General features: G+C 44.9%; 1 long non-coding RNA gene across 2 annotated transcripts in view; it reads right to left on the bottom strand.

The window, feature by feature from the left end:
• LOC144693453 (uncharacterized) overlaps positions 1 to 18171 on the bottom strand; it is a 150494-nt gene extending 132323 nt beyond the window's left edge. For both annotated transcript variants that reach the window (XR_013579530.1, XR_013579529.1), the window contains exon 1: positions 18114 to 18171. This is a non-coding gene — a long non-coding RNA (uncharacterized LOC144693453). The remainder of the gene's footprint in view (positions 1 to 18113) is intronic.
• Between the last annotated feature and the right edge of the window lie 723 nt (positions 18172 to 18894).

Here is an 18894-nt window from a genome sequence, read left to right on the forward strand (position 1 = left end):
CATTTCAGACACACTCCATCCTCATTAGAACACAGAGCCAAGCATTTTGTGTGTCTTAATGAGGAGCACATTGCAAGTCCATAACAGGGCAGGATGAAGGAGCTAGAAGTCCGTGGTACAGTCATATAATGAGGTTTGGATGAGTTTGATTTGATGGTCCAACCAGATGGAACATTTACAGGAGCTTTCAGCTAAGTGGAAGCTGGGTTGGTGTTCTGATTTTTGTTTCAGGAAATGCAGTTATAGGAATCCCATTCATGAGGTGAAATGAGATATGAAATAATCAAACTTAATTTGCCAAAAGGAGCAGAGATTCCTAAAAGTTCAAACAGGAAGAAAGCACTCCAAAATATAGACAGAAATGATTGTAGTTAATGCGGCTATTATGGAAGACTCATTCACTGTAGACATGCCAGGTACCACCTGAGAGTAAATGTAAGTGGTTTGGTTCTCCCTAATAAAAATCCTTAGGAAAATACAACATTAATACTGAGAGGTGCGAGTGTTTTTGTGTGTGTCTTTGTGTTTGTGTACACAGATGTACATTTGCTTGAACACGCAAGGCTTTCAGTGAACATGCATGCATGTGCTCATCCCCCTGCATGTGGGATTTTAGATGCATACATAGCCATTGCATTATGCACGCAAGAGTATGTGTTACATTCGCACACATGTATTTCAACTTCCCTGCATGTATGCACCTGTCTGTGTACTGAAATGCACACCCAATTGTTTTCAGTGTTCATGAATGCATGCGTGTGTGTGTTCCGGAAAAGTCAGGAACTAACTTACAGTTTTCAGGTCTTAAAGACAATTGTAATCGACGCAGATCTGTATTGTTTTAAATTTTCATAAGCAATTGCTTCCTTTTTCAAATAATTCTACTTCTCTGCAAATAAATAGACCAAACCTCGAGTGTTTGTTGTTTAGTTCACAGGTAGGTAAGGTTCCAATAGGCCATCAGTAAGCACTATTGTTCAATAACTCAAGTCTCTGGGTATTTATATGTTGCCCACAAGCAATCTATTTTATCTGGATTTGCCTTACAACCACCTAGACTTAAAATTGTTGAAAAGCCTAGTAAAGTATTTATTGAAGTAAATAATTTAATTGGTAGTTTTCAGTAAGACGCTGTTTTACTCGTGCTGTGAATAACCTTGACACATTCACTTAGTTAAAGAATACAAAGAGCTCATACTTTTGAAGCCTTTATATGAAGAAGGTTTATATCACTATTGTATTTATTTAAGTTTTAAATAGGAACACGTTGTGTTTAATAGTCAGGGGCCCAGATCTTCATCCCCAGGTTTGGGTGCATAGAGTCGGGAGATTTCCCAGCTTGGCAAGATGACCTTTAAAAATGGCTGCCTGAAGGTCAGATTCTGAGGGGTGGTGCAGGTGGCGCGCCAATGGCCTGAAATAGCAGTTAGGGAGACGACCCCGGAACGAGTGCGGAGGCTGCTGGGTGTGTAGGTGGGCTGGGCACAAGGTCACTTTATGTTTGTGTTGGCACTGTGTTTAAATAAAGAAAAGCCAAAAAACCTCCCTCCAGTCTTCGCCCCTCACCACCCCACTCACCCCCACACACTCCCTATGCCCCATCTATGCCAACCTACATGTATGCCAGCATGTACCTCCACCCACTACCATGGCCCCTCATACCCCTTATGGCAACTTAGTGCCAACTCATGCCAGCCCATATTCCGCACCCACCACTCATTGCCCTTACCCCCTCCATGTCCACTCACCTAGTGTCCTTTGACACTTCATGGACAGTTTAACAGTTCCTTGACAACTTGACATTTCTTGGACAGCTTGACAGCTCCTTGACAGCTTGACAGTTCCTTGGCAGCTTGACACTTCCTGCACAGGTTGACAGTTCCAATTAGTTTGTGCCTAAAAAGTGCGTAATCTTATTTAATTCTAATATTCCCAAAGGGTGCCTTCCCTCTCCCAAAGGGTGCCTTATCTGTCCCAAAGGTGTCCCGGGATCCTATCCAAAAGGGTACCTTACGTTTCCAGAGGGGTACCCTAGCTATTCACAGAATCCACCAAGTTCAGACCTCCTCCTAACTGGTCTGCTCTGTGCACTCCAGGATTCATAGAGTCATAGGGGAAAATTTTCTGCATGTTGGGCAGGCTGGTCGGGAGCACGGGCTGGCGCGGAGCTGATCACCGTCCACGATTGGCTGCGTGCCGCCATTTTATGTGGGCGGGCCAATTAAGGCCCGCCCAGTGTGATGCATGGCCGGTAGTGCTCAGCGCTGCCTCTGCAGGCGAGGAGAGGAAGGAGAGTCTGGGCCTGTGCTCTTTCGCGCATGCGCATGATAAAGAGCGCAGAAATCTCCCTGAGGCAGCTCTGTGCCTCAGGGAGATTAAGTACATTAAAAAAGTTCAGAAATAATACAGTTAAAAATTATTTAGACATGTCCCCCCATGTGACAGTGTCAGATGAGCTGGGGCCTGTTTATGAATTGTGCAAAAATTATTTACTTATTTAATAAAGCCTTCGGGAAATCTCATCTGGCCTGTGGATGAGGTTTCCTGAAAAATGCGAAGGCTGCTTGGGCTCATTGATAACTACTTTAATTGGGTTTTTAATGGCCTTAATAGGCCGTTGACAGTTCTACAGTCGCGCAGCCGCCTCTGGTGCCAGCCCACCGAATGTAGTATCTAAATGACCCGTGCTGATGTCAGGACGCACGCCCGACGTCACCACGCGTCATTTTACGCGCCGGCGTGCTGGACCCGCCCCCGCACGCCAACGTCAAAATTCTGGCCATAGAGTCACAGAGTTATACAGCACAGAAACAGGCCCTTCGGCCCATCGTGTCCATGCCGGCCATCAAGCACCTATCTATTCTAATCCCATTTTCCAGCACTTGGCCCATAGCCCTGTATGCTATGGCGTTTCAAGTGCTCATCTAAATGCTTCTTAAATGTTGTGAGGGTTCCTGCCTTTACCACCCCCTCAGGCAGTGTGTTCCAGATTCCAGCCACCCTCTGGGTGAACATTTTTTTCCTCAAATCCCCTCTAAACCTCCTGCCCCTTACCTTAAATCTATGCCCCCTGGTTATTGACACCTCTGCTAAGGGGAAAAGTTTCTACCTATCTATCCTGTCTACACCCCTCGTAATTTTGCACACCTCTATCAGGTTCCCCCCTCAGCTGGGGTTCAAAAATCGCACTTCAGTGGAGGCAGCTGCTGATTTAAATGGCACAGCCGCCTCTGCAAATGGTACACGAGCTAACACCGGCCTGACTCCAGCCCCGGCCCCCGCGAGGGTGGGAAATGCCGGGTTCGGGGGCCGGAAATTAGAAATTCTGTCCATTTCTGGGATTTTCACCACGATGGAGAGCCTCTCTGTCATGGCGAAATCCAAGCCGAGGGCTAGCATCCTGACTCTCTGAATTCGAATTTGAAGTTCAGACAGAGAAACTGATACATAAGAATGGAGATTATATAGGACACCTCAAGCTCAACCAGCAATACTTGGACCCATTACCCTCAAACCAGATGAAAACCCAGACTAACAGAGGTGGATATTTTACTCTCTCCCATAGTGAGTGAGCCTCTGGCTTCCTGGCGGCATTTTTTTCCTGAGTCAAAGGTGAAAGGTTTGAACCAAGCAGCACAGTGAGTGTAGTCTGGAATATGGTTTCTAAATATTGGGTTGGCTTTGTGTCTGGAGGTTTTGACCACTGGCTCCGTGGTAGTGTTTATGCCTCTGAGTCAAAAGGCTGGCTTTAGGCCCCACTCCAAGCAGAATACATCACTCCCTCCAGGTTACACAAAAAGAGATTTATTGCCTTTAGCTCCAAAAGACCAAGACAAACAGACATTGGATTTATAGTTACTGTCAACCTAACGCAACAGAGCAAGAATATGTACATCCCACAAACCCGGGCCAACAAAGATTTCAAAATTGTTTTCTGCAATCTAGACCAAAAGAGATTGAATAGGTATCTACTTCCAGTCTAAGCTAATTGAGTACCTCCTTCCAATCTAAACCAACAGATATTGGATACATTACTGACTCCAAATGTTGAATGCATACCTCCAATAATCGCACGCCAACAAAGATTTGATAAGCATGACAGAAAATAGGCACATACCTTCCTCCAAGCCAAACCAGCAGACATTAGATATATATTGCCTTCCATTTCTCCTCAGCTTGGACCAGCAGAGACTTGATGGACACTTGCCTTAACTTGGACTAATAGAAAATGGAATTGCTTCTCAGGCCAACATAATATATAAACAGAAAATGCTGGAAATATTCAGCAGGCCTAGCAACAACCGCAGAGAGAGAAAATATAAGAGAATGTTTCAGGTTTGTGGCCCTTTGTCAGAACTGGCCAGAAGAGGTTCTGATGTAGGGTCATCAACCTGGAACCTCAACTCTGTTTTTCTCTCTACAGGTGTTGTCAGACTTACTAAATATTTCCAGCATTTTCTGCTTTGATTTAATATTTCCAGCATATGCAGTGCTTGGTTCTTGTATTAAGATCTAGATGTATTCCCTTTTCCCTAACCTGGAGCAGTAAGATGTGTGCATCCCCTCCTCTCCCCACCCCAAGCTGGGTTAATAGTATGGTAGCTCTTGGCTTCCTACAGAATGGACTGACTGGATACATGCAATTTAGACTAAGAGCGATTTATACACACCCTGTCCCAATATGAACAAGAATGGGATGTAAAAAACATCTTCATAGACAGTCAAGCTCTTGGAAACAGACAAGTAATATACAAAATAGATCTGAAAACAAACCATCACAAATGGAATATACAAAAAGGTACTTAAAGTACAATGGGATATTTCCCATCTTGGTTGAAATACATACCTGAAATTACCCTCCTGCCCTCCCTTCCACTAACCATCAGGTTGGCACTGATCAGGACTCAGGTACATGCCTACTCTTGTCCCACCAGACTGGATTATTATATGTTTAGATCTCCAAACAGACCACCAGGGATTGGATGAAAACCTTTCTTTTTGCCAAACCACCAGGAAAAAAATGCCACAAACCACTAAATTACCATTAAAAAATACAGGAGAGATGAAGTCATCAAGCCTTTTTGCAGACACTCCCAGGGCAGGCACGGACACCTACCGAAGCATAAGTAATGTTCTCCCTCTTCAAATGTACTCCAATGTTCTTTTCCATTAGGAAACACATGTCTTCAAGTCCAAATGGAGTCAAATTGCTGATTTGCTTTCTGGGCTGCTTTACAGCAGTTGAAGCAGCCATTTTGGAATGGACTCCTTTCTTGAATGGAGATATGTTCCTTCATTGAATATAAAATGGCACACCCTCTCTCCAATCAGGAGCAACATGCTGGCTTAAATGGAAGTTGCAAGTTCAAGCACCTTCTCTGCTTTATTAAGATGAGCTCTCTCCAGGGCTCGCTCAACGTGTTGGACTCACGAGAAACTGCGACAAATTATTTTGTACTCCCTGCTTCGCATTTGTGACATGATATAGCCACAGCTGCAGGTCAGAGTACCCCTGCTGGGGCAGAATGCGTGAGTTAAATTAGGAAACAGAAAGAAAACGATGGTCATGATATGGGCCATGAACGCTGATTGGCTATATCCCTTCAAGCAAGAGCTGGACTTGTTTCTGTGTGGGGTAGTGATCAGTTCTTACAAGAGGAAGGTACTTGCTGATGTAAATCAGTGCCAGAGTGGTCTCCTGGACTAATTTTGATTACTTAAAGGGGTCAAAGAGTAATTTTCCAGTTTTTTTCCTCTTACTTGGCCCGGCTTCTCGCCTCTCCCAGGAGATTACATGGCCTTCGGGTGGGTTTGGGAGTGTACATGTTGTGATGCACGAGACATCACTAGGTGCTGGACTGGCCTGATGGGCTAACGGGTCTTTTCCTGCCTGCCATTTTATTCACCAGTGTGTAATGATTGGCGTCCTCCGTCCTGTTACAAAATGGGAAGTAACACAATGAAATCCTGTCGTGTTCAATATGTCGGCACGGACAAAAATGTTTAGATGCAACCAGACTGGTTTAGCGTGGGAGTAGTTGTGTCAAAGGTGACTAATTCAGGAACAAATTGGAACATGCTAAGGATTTCTTTACATTCGGACTTGGCCAGAAATTTATTTATGTCAGGTTTGCAGTTAATTGGATGTGATTAAATATTAGGAAATATTTTATCACCTACCTTGGGGGAATTTAGTGGAGCAAGCTGCCCACACCTTAAAAGAAATGCAGCCTGATAAATATCTATATCAGTTTCAATAAACACATTAAAAGTTATTTATTAGTCTGTCTATATATTGGGAATAACTATTATACTTGTGCCTAAAATGTGCTGGTGTTGCACCCTGCAGGAAATTGGTTGTGTTATTCTAAACAGGATTCCCTTAATGAATGTATCTTTTTAGACAGGTTATGGTAGGTAACGTAAGCCACTGCCAAGATTCCACAATGAGAATGTCAGACTGCAGTGTCAGGCTGAATGCAACTCGGGCCTGTGCCCAAGCCCTCAGGTAAAGGTCCATCGCCTAGGCAGCCAAATCCAAAACCCATGATTTATGGATTAAATAAACCTAAAAGGAAATTCCTTACTGAGAGAAAAAAAGACGGAGACACAGTGAAAGAGAGAGAGAGAGAGAGAGAGACACACACACATTTACAGGGAGGGGCCTGTTCACAGCTCACAATGTGAGTAGGGGCCCAGCGTTTGGGTACACACATACCAGGAATTGGAGGAGGCTCAACAGTCCACACCTGAGATCTGTCAGCACAGGAGATTTATTAATTTTAATAGGACTCAGAGGTAAATGCCAAGAAATGTGTGCTGCAAATTAAAGAGAGTTGGCTAATTCTTCTAGGACGTTAAGCAGGACACTGCCGACACTATGCAGGTATGACACTTGAAAGAGTTTAAGTGATAACATCTTTAATAAAATTAATTAATCTAATTGTGATTGCTAATCAAAAAACTAGATTTCAGTGAACATAGCATTTAGTCAATTTTAGTTAGCCTGGAAGCCTGCATGATAGCGGCCCTGAAGTTATATCAGAGGATACTAGTAGATGGACACTGTCATGTTGGTTTCTTTATTGGCTTAGTTGGAGACATATAGCCTGTTTCCAATGAATGGGTTAGCCCTACAACCCCTTGAGTTTCCTGTGCTCCTCTAAGCGTGGTCATTTGTGTATCCTAAATTTCAATCAGTCCACCATCTACTGCTGTGCCTCCAGTTGCCAAGGCCCTATTTAGGCACTACAGTTGCACCAGTGCAGCAGACCCTTCTGAGATGGGGTCATTTGTATAGCTGGGGCAGGCAGCCCGTACTTCAGGAATGGGATTGGAGGCAGAAACCCAAGCTGCCGGACACTGATCCGGCCAAGGAATTGCAAGGCCAAGGAAAAGCCAAAGGAAAGGTGGAGATGGTTGATTTTTAAATGTTCTGAAGGGAGCAAAGTGCAATAATTTCATGGGCAATCAATCTCCCCTATAAGCGATTACCTTTCTCTACAGGAGTCTTGAGTATACTAGAAGGCCTAGAGCATGTTTCAGCTGGTGTGGGTTCTGTTCGGCCTATTGGATGGCACACTGGGCAAAAGCCCCAGGGTAACTTAAACATAACTCCAAGGCTCTTCCACATGTGCACGAAGAAGGCTTAGCACCTCCTCTGTCATCACCCAATTGGAATTTCACAGCTACATTGAACAGGATGGGAACCCAACTAATAGGGTTCTGCCCCAAATTTCATACCAACTTCTTGGATGATCCATCCATCCTTCCCCAGTCTTCAGCTGAATATCAGGCCCAGTGGCTTTAAGCAGGTAAGCCCAAAATAGACACAAAGGGGAACAGCTGCTATGCTCATCGGTTTCTGCAAGTGCGTGGCTTTAGCCCAAATCCTGGGCCTCATTCAAATGCACTGCAGTTCACCATTGGCTGGCCAAAAAATTGACCAGCTCCTGCTTTGTTCTCTGGCAAGTTGGGTTTGAAGGAGTAGCTGTGGTGAGGTGATGATGGAAGGGGAGGAGAATATGTGCCTAGAACAGGCCGCAAGCAGGCCAGTGGTTTTTTTTGTGTGCAGGCCCAAGTGAAGCTGTCCTAGTACCAGCAAAATAGAGAAAAAAAAATCAGCAATTACCTGTGCCTTTCAGGGCAGTTGGTTAGGCCATTCAATATCCAGTAAAAGTGGGCGAAGGATGCATGGTGCACACTTTGTCCATTAGTAGCCAAGTTCAACAGTCAGCACCCTCCAACCAATGTAGGACCAGGATATGCATAGTTAAGCAGCCTTCCGCCTGTTTCGGGTGAGAGGGCCGCTTGCCCATTCACAACAGCTGGATGCTCATTTTTCCTGGTATCAAGTGGGCAGAGCGAGTTTTAATCTCCCAGCCCCCAACTCCCTCAAGAGCCCCATTCCAGTGAACCTGAATACGATTTTGGTCGACTACCGCGTTTTATTTTAACAGGGCATGCTGACACACAAGCCACCTTTTATCCTTGCATGTTTGTGCAGTGTGAAGAGATGCCCCTTGTATCTGACTGGAAAGCAAAGAACCCATTGTCCCTGGATTTTCATTTTTTCCTTTCGAAAAAAAAAACTTAGGTGTGGTGATGTTGACAGACTCTTGTCTCCTTGGGGCAGAAAAGTTGTTTTCCAGAAAGTTCTTTAATGTTTCTTTTGAAATGGTTTAATTTGTGGTGTCGCATTTGAGATCTGACATAAAAATGTTGGCTTTACTCTTGTCATGAAAGTGATATTTTGTACTAATATCGCAGAAAAGTAAGATAGGCCACTGAGACGTTCACAACAACCACCAGGCCAGCCTGAGCCATTAATGCCATCTCAAAGATACTAGGGTAACAGAATTTCTGAAACACTGGCATTAAATCCCCTTTAAATGCAATGGCTGTCACACGTGTAGGTGAAATTTAATAGGATTGGGCACAAACACAATGGGCCAATTGGCCTCTTTCAATGCTTTATCATTCAAAACTGTCCACTTTGTGCTTGGGAAGCAACTCTGTTTGTCTATTTATATTTTGAATGCAAACTGTTCCTATTAATGTGCTATTCACTGCACATTATTAAGATGCATGGAATGTGCCAAGGTTTTTTCTTATCGTAGCTAACCACGACCCCAGTGAACGGAAAATATTTTGATGTGTGAGAGCTGTTGAGTACCATGCAAAAGTGACCTGTGTTGCATCATGTCAGATAAATTTGTTGAGCACACCGATTTGGCACAAATCTAACACAGAGGATTGGCTTGCCCCCATTAAAACAAAATAACAGTGCCTGAAGCGCAGATGGGTAAGATTGTGCTACAAAGCTAAATCTTACAGCATTCCCAGGCAGTCTACTCCAGAGAAAGAGAGACACCAAACCTTCCCAGTCTAGTAATGCAAAATATTTGTTTCACCCGGTGGTCTAAAAGTGGGTGGAGATATATTTGTTTGCCTGTGAGTTGATTTACTCATGAGTGTGGGATAATGCTGGGCATGTCTAATTTCCCTTGTGATCCAGATGATCTTGTGGCTGTCCTGCGTTATCACAGGAGGATTTGGATTTATTGCTTCTCTTTCCAAATATCTGACCTTTCGTACTCCCTGAAGAAGCAGTCAGCTACTTCCCACTACATCTTTTCTCAGACTTCAGGCCGATGGATTGGACTGACCTCACACCTTGGCCAGAATTTTACATCCCACAGGTCGGCGCGCACCCGACCCGAAAGGACGGGAAATAGCGCGAGATGACGTGGGGCGACCATCCCGACATCTTCGCGCGATATTTCGCTCGGCGACTGCGCACAATTAAATGGGCAATTAAGCCCACTAACGATGCAATTAACAGCGATTTCACGTGGCCCGTCCACATTCCCGGTTGGCGGACGGGCTATTCTCCCAGGTGGCATTCACATTTTTACTCAAACCTCGATCCAGGGCGGGGTGAAATCTCCATGGGGAAATAAATTTAAAAGAGATATCTGGGGACTGGGTTTTTTTAATGAGGTACGCTTTCAGATGCTTGATTGTGCTGCATGGGCTTATTTTGCAGCATTTTTGATGTGTCCTTTGGCCTGTGGAGGTCTGCAGCTGTCTGCCTCTCTGTCTGAGCTCTCTCACACCGCTCACCCGCACCTTCAGTTACGTCAGTGCCTGACCTCTTCCCATCCCCACCCCGGCACCGCCGAGCATTTTAGCACAGGTTTCACGCTGGCTGCCCTTTAATAGACCAGCCAACATGAAATCGCGGTCCAGGGCCAATCGCGGCCAATGGCCCATTTCCCGTCCGCTCCTGGTGCCCGCCAATCGCATGCGCCCGATGACCAAAAAATTCAGGCCCTTGTATCGTGTCTGCTGCTGACTGGACGCAGAATAGGTCTGATGACACCTGTGGAGAAATTTGTAAGTGGGGGCGATGAGATTTGTGGCAGCGATCAGCCGTACATTACCACGATTTTCTCTTGCTCCACTGGGCCCCACTCTAATGCTAGCCCATTCTCAGCAGTGTCACACAGGGCCTCATTATGGACTGATACCAATTCAATCTTAATTAGAGTCACATAGAATGTACAGCACAGAAACTGGCCTCTTTTGGCCAATCTGCCACATATGGTTTATGCTCCACTTAAACCTCCTTCCGCACTACTTCATCCAACCACTAGCAGTGTCATACCAGACCCACCAAGGGCCTGATGTCAGTTCAGCTTCCGTGTGGTGAAATTGACCCCAACATTGCAAGTTGCTTGTTCCCCCAACCTCATTGTACGGTGAAAGCCCAGCATGTTTATATCTGCTCATTCTCTCAATGCTCCTTCGTGCAATCTCTCACATCCTTCCCTGAAATGTAGGAAAAGATTCCCACCACAGCCATCTGTGCCATTCCCTAATAGGATTGAAATTTCTAGTTTTAGCGTTGGCGTTGGAAATATGGATGAGCTAGGATTCAAAGAAGTCCATAAGAAACCCAAAGCACCAGAGTGATTCCTCTAGCATGTCCATTCAATGCAGCACCTTGGAATGCAGACATCTAAGGCATCATTTTACAATAACATTTACTTCCTTTTAAGGGTAGACATATCCACTTATAGAATGGCAAAATATTGCAGACACTGGACATCTGAAACAAAAACACAAACTGCTGGAAAAACTCAGCAGGTCTGACAGCATCTGTGGAGAGGAATACAGTTAACGTTTCGTACGATGAAGAGTCACTCTGTTAATTCTGTCTTCCTCTCCACAGGTGCTGTCAGACCTGCTGAGTTTTTCCAGCAGTTTTTGTTTCTATATCCACTTATATATTGCTCTAATTAGGACAATATTCAGTAGTAAGTAATAAATAGCAAGTAAATTTTGCGCCGCACAAGTGCCAGACAATGACCATTTCCAACAAGGGATAATCTAACCTCCTTCCCTATACATTCAACAGCATTACCTTCACTCAATCCCACAACATCAACACCCTGGCAGACATCATTGACCAGAAACTGAACTGGAGCAGCCATATAAGTACTTAGGCTACAAGAGCAGCCAGAGGCTGAGAATCCTGAGGTGACTAACTCACATCCTGAATCCCCAAAGACCTTCCGCCATCTAAAGGCACCAGTCAGGAGTGTGATGGAATACTCTCTACTTGCCTGGATGAGTGCAGCTCCAACAGCACTCAAGAAGCTTGACACCGTCCAGGACAAGGCAGCCCTCTTGATTGGCACCCCATCCACATCTTTAACATTCACTCCCTCCACCACCGACTCACATTGGCAACAATGTGCAAGATACAATGCAGCAACTCACCGAGGATCCTTTGGCAGCGCCTTCCAAACCCGTGATCGCTATCATCTAGAAGGACAAGGGCAGCATGGGAACAGCACTGCCTGCAAGTTCCCCTCCAAGTCACACACCATTCTGACTTGGAACTATATCGCCATGCCTTCATTGTCACTGAGTCAAAGTCCTAAAGCTCACTTCCTAACAGTACTGTGGGTGTACCTTCTCCAGATGGGCTGCAATTGTTCAAGAGGTCAGCTCACTGACATCTTCTCAAGGGCAATTAAGGATGAGCAACAAATGATGGCCTAGCCAGCGATGCTCACATCCCACGAAATAATTAAAAAATGGCATTTTTGTCAGCAATAAATACAAGTTGTGTGGATCAATAATTCGATAGTGACTCATTACAGCATTACTTGAACAGCAGAAGGGAGACATACTGGTATTAAATTAGTTCTGACAATATCAGCAGACTTTTTCTCTTCAGTACGCCGCTCAACCTCCCCACCCCCAGCCTCCCTACCGCACCCCCCGACTCAGTTGAATACTCCAACTTGCTTCACCTCATTATTCTACCCACAAAACTGTCTACTTACAGCCGGTAGAGTTTTTTTTGGAATCACGATATAACAAGAGACATAACAACACAAAAAGGATAGGATATAGGGACTTAATGTTAGGGGTGTAAAGTATAATCCAAGAGTTAAGGCTTGCAGTTCATATTACACGCAGAACACTGTCAGGATTAAGAGAACAAGAGTAATATCAGGGGGGGAAATAATCATAAGAGCAGTGGAGATGTGAAGTGCCACTAAAACCAAGAGGTGTGGCAGGCAATTGTGAGTGACATTCAGTTCTTGGAATTAAGCCACCTAGTCCAATTGAAAAGCTGGTGTCATGTGGGTGTGGACAGAAAATAGATTGCAATTTCTATTCATTTAAGAGGCACCTTTACTTAACAGGCTTTCAGTTAAGTCGAGCCTATTGTGCCTCTTTTTGTTCAGTTGTCTCAGCTCTTACTAATGCAAGTTCATCTCTCATAAAATTGCTTCTTTCTTACTGATTCTTTGGCAAAACAGAACTGGCCTCTTGAGGATTTGACAGTATTGAAAGTGTAATTTCTTGCATGGACAAGTCTGATATCTAGCACATATAGAAACTTGTATATAGGTACATAACTCCTCTTGAAACATTTTTCTGGAGATTGGGCCACCCATGTCTCAACTGTAAACGAGACTTTGATGAAGATATCGGCGGCCAGGTTTGTATCTATGGCTGCTAACTCGAGGCTGGACGCGTTTCTTTAAGTTGCATCACAGGACCTCTCACCTTTAACTGCGCCGCCCAGTGAAGCAGCCATTTTCTCCATCTCCAATATCTTTCTGACTAATAAATTAAAGTACTCAAAGAAAATGAAATAGCAGCCTTTTTTTATTTAATGCCCTATGATTTTTCTTCTCGATTACTTGCAGTAATGTCTAAGAGACTAATATTCAATTGCTGGAGACACCAGGGGAAGAATTTTCCCCCCGTCGGTGGGGGAAGTGTAGGAGCAGGCACGTGCAGACGCACTTCCGATCGGTGTGCACTGCCATTTTACATGGGCGGGCCTTAATTAAGCGTGACATCCACCAGAGAGTGCTATGCGGTCCCTGTGCGGGCGGGGGGGGATTCCCTCAGCTGAGAGCGCACTCTTTCGCGTATGCGTGTGAAAGAGCGCACTCATCTCCCTGAGGCTAAGTGCCACCTCAGGGAGATCGACGACAAATTTAAAAATGGTAAATGTACAAAAATAAAATTTCCCCGACATGTCCCCTCATGTGACACTGTCACCTGAGTTGGGACAAGTCCATCACTTATAATCAAACTTTTATTAAATTTTTTAAAACCCTCATGAAACCTCATCCCGCCTGTGGATGAGGTTTCATGCTTTTTCTGAAGCCCGCCAGGGCTCCCGGCCTGCCCACCAACCTTAACGTTGGACAGGTTGGGCAGGTCCATTAATTACTTGAGTTACTTTCTTATTGGCCTCAATAGGCTGTTGACAGGTCGGCGGGCGCACAGCTGATTCGGCTGCACCCCCGCCGACCTGAAAATGGAAATGAGGCGGGGTGAGGTCGGGAGTTCCGCCCAACATCATCCGGGGTCATTTTACGCTTCGGTGAGCGGGACCCGCCCCCCCACTCGCCGACCTAAATACCCTGGCCCAAGATTGGGCAGAAGGTTGGCAACCCTACCTGTAACTATTTCACTTGAAAAATACCCTGTAAAAACAATCAGCGAGAAATGGAATGAAAAAAAAAATTGTTTTCTGAATGTTTAAACGTTGTGGCCACCCTGAACTGCATGTGTAAAGTGGGGTCTTCTCATCCAGCCATGGGTACTCTATGGATGCAAATAGCGTGGTTAATTTGGAAGACAAATGCATGCTTTTGCTGCATTGGCGAGAATATGCTTAACTGTGGACAACTATCAAGAAGATGAGCTCAATTTAGGGTTGAGCCAGGAAGGAGCACTAAAGAAATATGAGTGGAATTTTACGTTCCGCGGGCAGGCGTGTGCCCGACCCGAATGGGCGTAAAATCGCGTGAGGTGAAGTCGGACGAGCGTCCCAACGTCATCGCGCGCTGGCATGACATTTCGCTCGGTGCATGAGTGCAGCAGTCAGAACAGCGCCCATCGCAAATTAAACGGGCAAGTAATGCCCATTAATGATGCAATTGTAAGCGATTTTTCGTGGCCGGCCCAACCTTACAGTTGGCAGACCGGCCAATTGGCCAGGTGGCCTTTACATTCTTAATGAAGCCTCATCCAAGGGCTGGGTGAAATCTCTGTTAGGATATAAAATAAAAAGTAATATCTGGAAACTTTTTTTTATGAGGTTCGCTTTCAGGTGCTTGATTGTGCTGCATGGATGTGTTTTTTTACAGCTTTTTTGTGCCTTGTTTTATTATTTGGAGGTCTAAGGCTCCCTGAGGCAGTTGACTGCCTTCAGGGAGCTCAGTGGAAGTGCTCATCCAGGCCCACGGTGACATAGTCACCCGCCCTCTTCCCGCCTTCACTCGGGCAGCGCTGAGCCTTTCGGCACACGTTTCACGCTGGCCGGCCATTAATTGGCCAGCCTGCATGAAATCGCGGTTGGGGGGGCCGATCCCGGTTGGGGGGCTGTTTCTCGACCGCTCCCGGACACGCCGATCGCGCGCACCCAACGAACGCAAAACTCAGGCCATTAAAGTGCAGAACAGATAAATCCCAAAACAGAGAATTCAGACCTCTTTGGATTAGTCTCAAAATTGACCAGTTTGGATCAATTCACAACTGGCCACAACTATTCCCTGCACATTCTATGCAAAAAGTAACAGCAGACGATTGCCATGGTTAACAAATGAAGCTGCCGGCAGTTTAATTGGATTCTTCAGAAATCTGAATCCAAATTTGGATTGGGACTTGCCCTCCCTCTTGAGAGGCATCCAGATTCCCTGGAAGATGAGGGAGAATTAATAAGATTTTCCATGTCTACTTAGCAGCTATTAGAGCACAGATCAGCTATATAAAACCTGAATGCTTATTCTATTCAGAATTATTGTAGTTTCACCGCTGTAATCTTTGTAAATCTGGGTTGGATAGGGATGCAATAAAACTGTATATTCTTGGGCACCTGTCAAAGTGTGACTGCTGCAAATTTCACTCCTTTTGTAAAAGTCAGATGGTTAGAAGGAATCACTTTTTCCTTCATTTGATTCACTTCTGAACATTTTCGTTTTCTTGGTCAGGGACCCTGAATCGTTCTGCATGTGGGCACGGACTGCTTCATTATCTGAGGAGTCATGAATAGTCCTGAACACTGCAATCAGTGGCAAATAACCCCACTTCCGACCTTATGATGGACATTGATGAAGCAACTGGAGAAGGCTGGGTCTACACTGCTGCCCCAACAAACTCATGTGGCGAAGTCCTGGGGCTGAGACAATTGGCCTCCAATAAGCACAACACTTCCTTTTGTGCGAGAGATGCCTCCAGTCAATGGAGCTTTCCCCCTGCTCCCACTGACTTTCATTTTACCAGGACTCCTTGGTGCCACATTCAGTCAAATGCTGCCTTGGTGTGAAGGGCAGTCACTCTCACCTCTCCTCCAAGGCTGTAATGAGGTCTGGAGTCAAGCGGAATAAAAAAACAGAAAATGCTGGAACAACTCAGCGGGCAGAATTTTGCCCTCGGATGGCGGGCGGGCCCCATCGGCTCGGCGGCGGGCGGGCAGCCGAACTCCGCCGCCGAAACGGGGCCAGCCGCCATTTTGAGTGGGCAGGCCAATTAAGGCCCACCCAGCAGGTTTTAACCTTGCCTGTGTTTGATCTGATGCCATAACACTTCATGGGGTCCAGAGTCAATGTTGAGGACTCCCAGGGTCACTCCCTTCCGACTGTGTACCACTGTGCTGGATCTGTCTTTCCAATGGGACATGCGTAGGGATGGTGATGGAGCTGTCTGGAACATTGGCTGTAAGGTATGAATCTATCAGGCTATTGTGTGACTAGACTATGGACAGCTCTCCCAATTTTGGCACAAGTCCCCAGGTGTTACTGAGGATATCTTTGTAGGGTGGACTGGTCAGGGTTTGCCTTTTGTCCTCTCTGATTCCAGAGCCTAGGTTGATGCTGTATATTTTTATTTTTATTATAGTCTTTAGTTGTGGTTTTCAGAGGACAGTCAACCACACAGTCATATGTTGGTCTGAATGAGTGCAAACAGCAGGTTTTCTTCCCTAAAGGGCATTAAGTGAGCCACTCAACTTTTTACTCCTGTCCAGTACTTCCACGGTCACCATTTTAATTTTTAAAAATTATTTATAAGACGTAGGTGTTGCTGGCCAGGCCAGCATTTATTGCCCATTCCTAATTGCTCTTGTGAAGGTGGTGGTGTGCTGCCTTCTTAAACTTCTGTACTTAATGTGTTGTAGGAACGCGCACATTACAAATATTAGCTTTTTATTCAAGTTTCATTTAATTTGCCAAATTTAAATTCCTAACTACCATGTGGGATTTGAACTTACGTCTCTAGATTATTAGTTCAGACCTCTGAATTACTAGCTCAGTAAAATAACCACTATGCTACCATACCTGTTGATACTTTAGCTGTCTGAGGGAAGTATATTGGCCTGAATATTTCATATAGTGACTTATCTTTAAACTCCCGCATCAAAACTCACTTTGGTATCTAGTCTGAAGGACTGCGACCCTAACAGTCCAGCACTCCCGCTTCACTGATGGATTCATCCCTGCACAAAAATGTCAAGCTAGATTACGTGCTCAAGTTCGAGACTGGAGGTCAGGACCACAACCTGCTGCTTCAGAGGTGAGAATGCTAATCAACTGAGCTATGCCAATGTTATGAAGAAGCTGAATTGACATGTAGTTCAAACTGAAGTATAACAAGGTGAATAACAATTGATTTTTCAGCTTGCTCACAGACTTAGGCTCAGTAACTGCCCTAAGGTATTTAACCAGACCACGTAATCAAAAAAAAAATAAACAAAAAAATATTTACCAGGTGTCCCTCTCGGTCACTCAGTAAGACATGTAACTGTTTTTACTGAATCGATAAATGCATTGCAAAATCAACTGGGGCGATTTTGACTTTGGGCCACAGTATAAATGGTTCAGCTATCAATTAATACCTTTCCCAAGTTTTGTTTCCACTGAAATCATTGTCGACTGAAGCCAGAGTGACCTCCAACAAACAAAAATGGAAAGGAAATCAAACCTTTTTTCAAAGTATATATTTTTATTTTAGTGACTCCTTTGTATATATTCGCATTTACAGTATATTAATGGTACCAAAGCAATATACTTCAATACCAGTTGCTTCAAATATCACAACGAGAACCTCGAAAATGAAAGGCAAGGAAAGGGCACCAGAAGGCGTCCATGTAGACCTACCTCACAACATATAGGGGGAAACAGCATGGAACAAACTTTCCTTCTATCAGTGCCTAGGCTTTATAGATTGCCTGAATGGTGCATGGAAAATTAGAGCGGTTAGGATTCCATGCTCGTAAGGATGCCTGGCTGATTTTGTTAGTTAATTTAAATGGATGAGAAATCAGGCAATATCCATTAGAGCAGTGTTTCCCAAACCCCTCTCTGGCCCTTTTGACTTCCCCAGAGTATTGACAGAGCCCTGAAGAAACATTCTTCTTATTGTTGAAGAGTTAAACCACAATAACTTGATTGTTTTTGTGCATAGATACAAACATACAAAAACAAATTTATAGAAGTCTCTTCTATTTCTTATATATGTACATGTGTAAAAGTTTAAAAGTTCTCTTATTCAACATAGTACTTAAGTCTTACCTTTTTGTCATTTTTAATGGGAGGAGTGATGCTGCTTCTTTTGCTCACGAATTTGTTTAATACTAGGAGAGATACTGGAGAGCTGGACTCTCATATCAGACACAGACACACACACTCCTCCCTCTCGCACACACACTTTTCCCTCTCTCTTGCACATGCACAAACACACTCTCCCCTCTGTCTTGCAAACACACACACTCTCCCCTCTCTCACACACACGCACGAACACACTCACAGCCTCCCCTTTCTTTCTCACACAGACACACACAAACACACACTCTCCCCTCTCTCTCACACACACACAAACACACTCACAGCCTCCCCTCTCTTTCTCACACAGACACACACAAACACACACTCTCCCCTCTCTCTCACACACACACAAACACACTCACAGCCTCCCCTTTCTCACACAGACACACACAAACACACACTCTCCCTCTCTCTCACACACACAAACACACTCACAGCCTCCCCTCTCTTTCTCACACAGACGCTCACACCCTCTTTTCTCTCACACAGACACACACAAACACACACTCTCCCCTCTCTCTCACACACACATGAACACCCTCACAGCATCCCCTCTCTCTCACACACACATGAACACCCTCACAGCATCCCCTCTCTCTCACACACACATTCACTCCCTTTTCTCTCTCTCTCTCACACAGACACACACAAACACACACGCTCCCATCTCTCTCACACACACCCACATACAGATACACGCACACATACAAGCACATAATCTCCCCTCTCTCTCGTGCACACACACTCA

Source organism: Cetorhinus maximus, chromosome 18, assembly GCF_964194155.1.
Source record: "Cetorhinus maximus chromosome 18, sCetMax3.hap1.1, whole genome shotgun sequence".
Classification (NCBI taxonomy): Eukaryota; Metazoa; Chordata; class Chondrichthyes; order Lamniformes; family Cetorhinidae; genus Cetorhinus; species Cetorhinus maximus.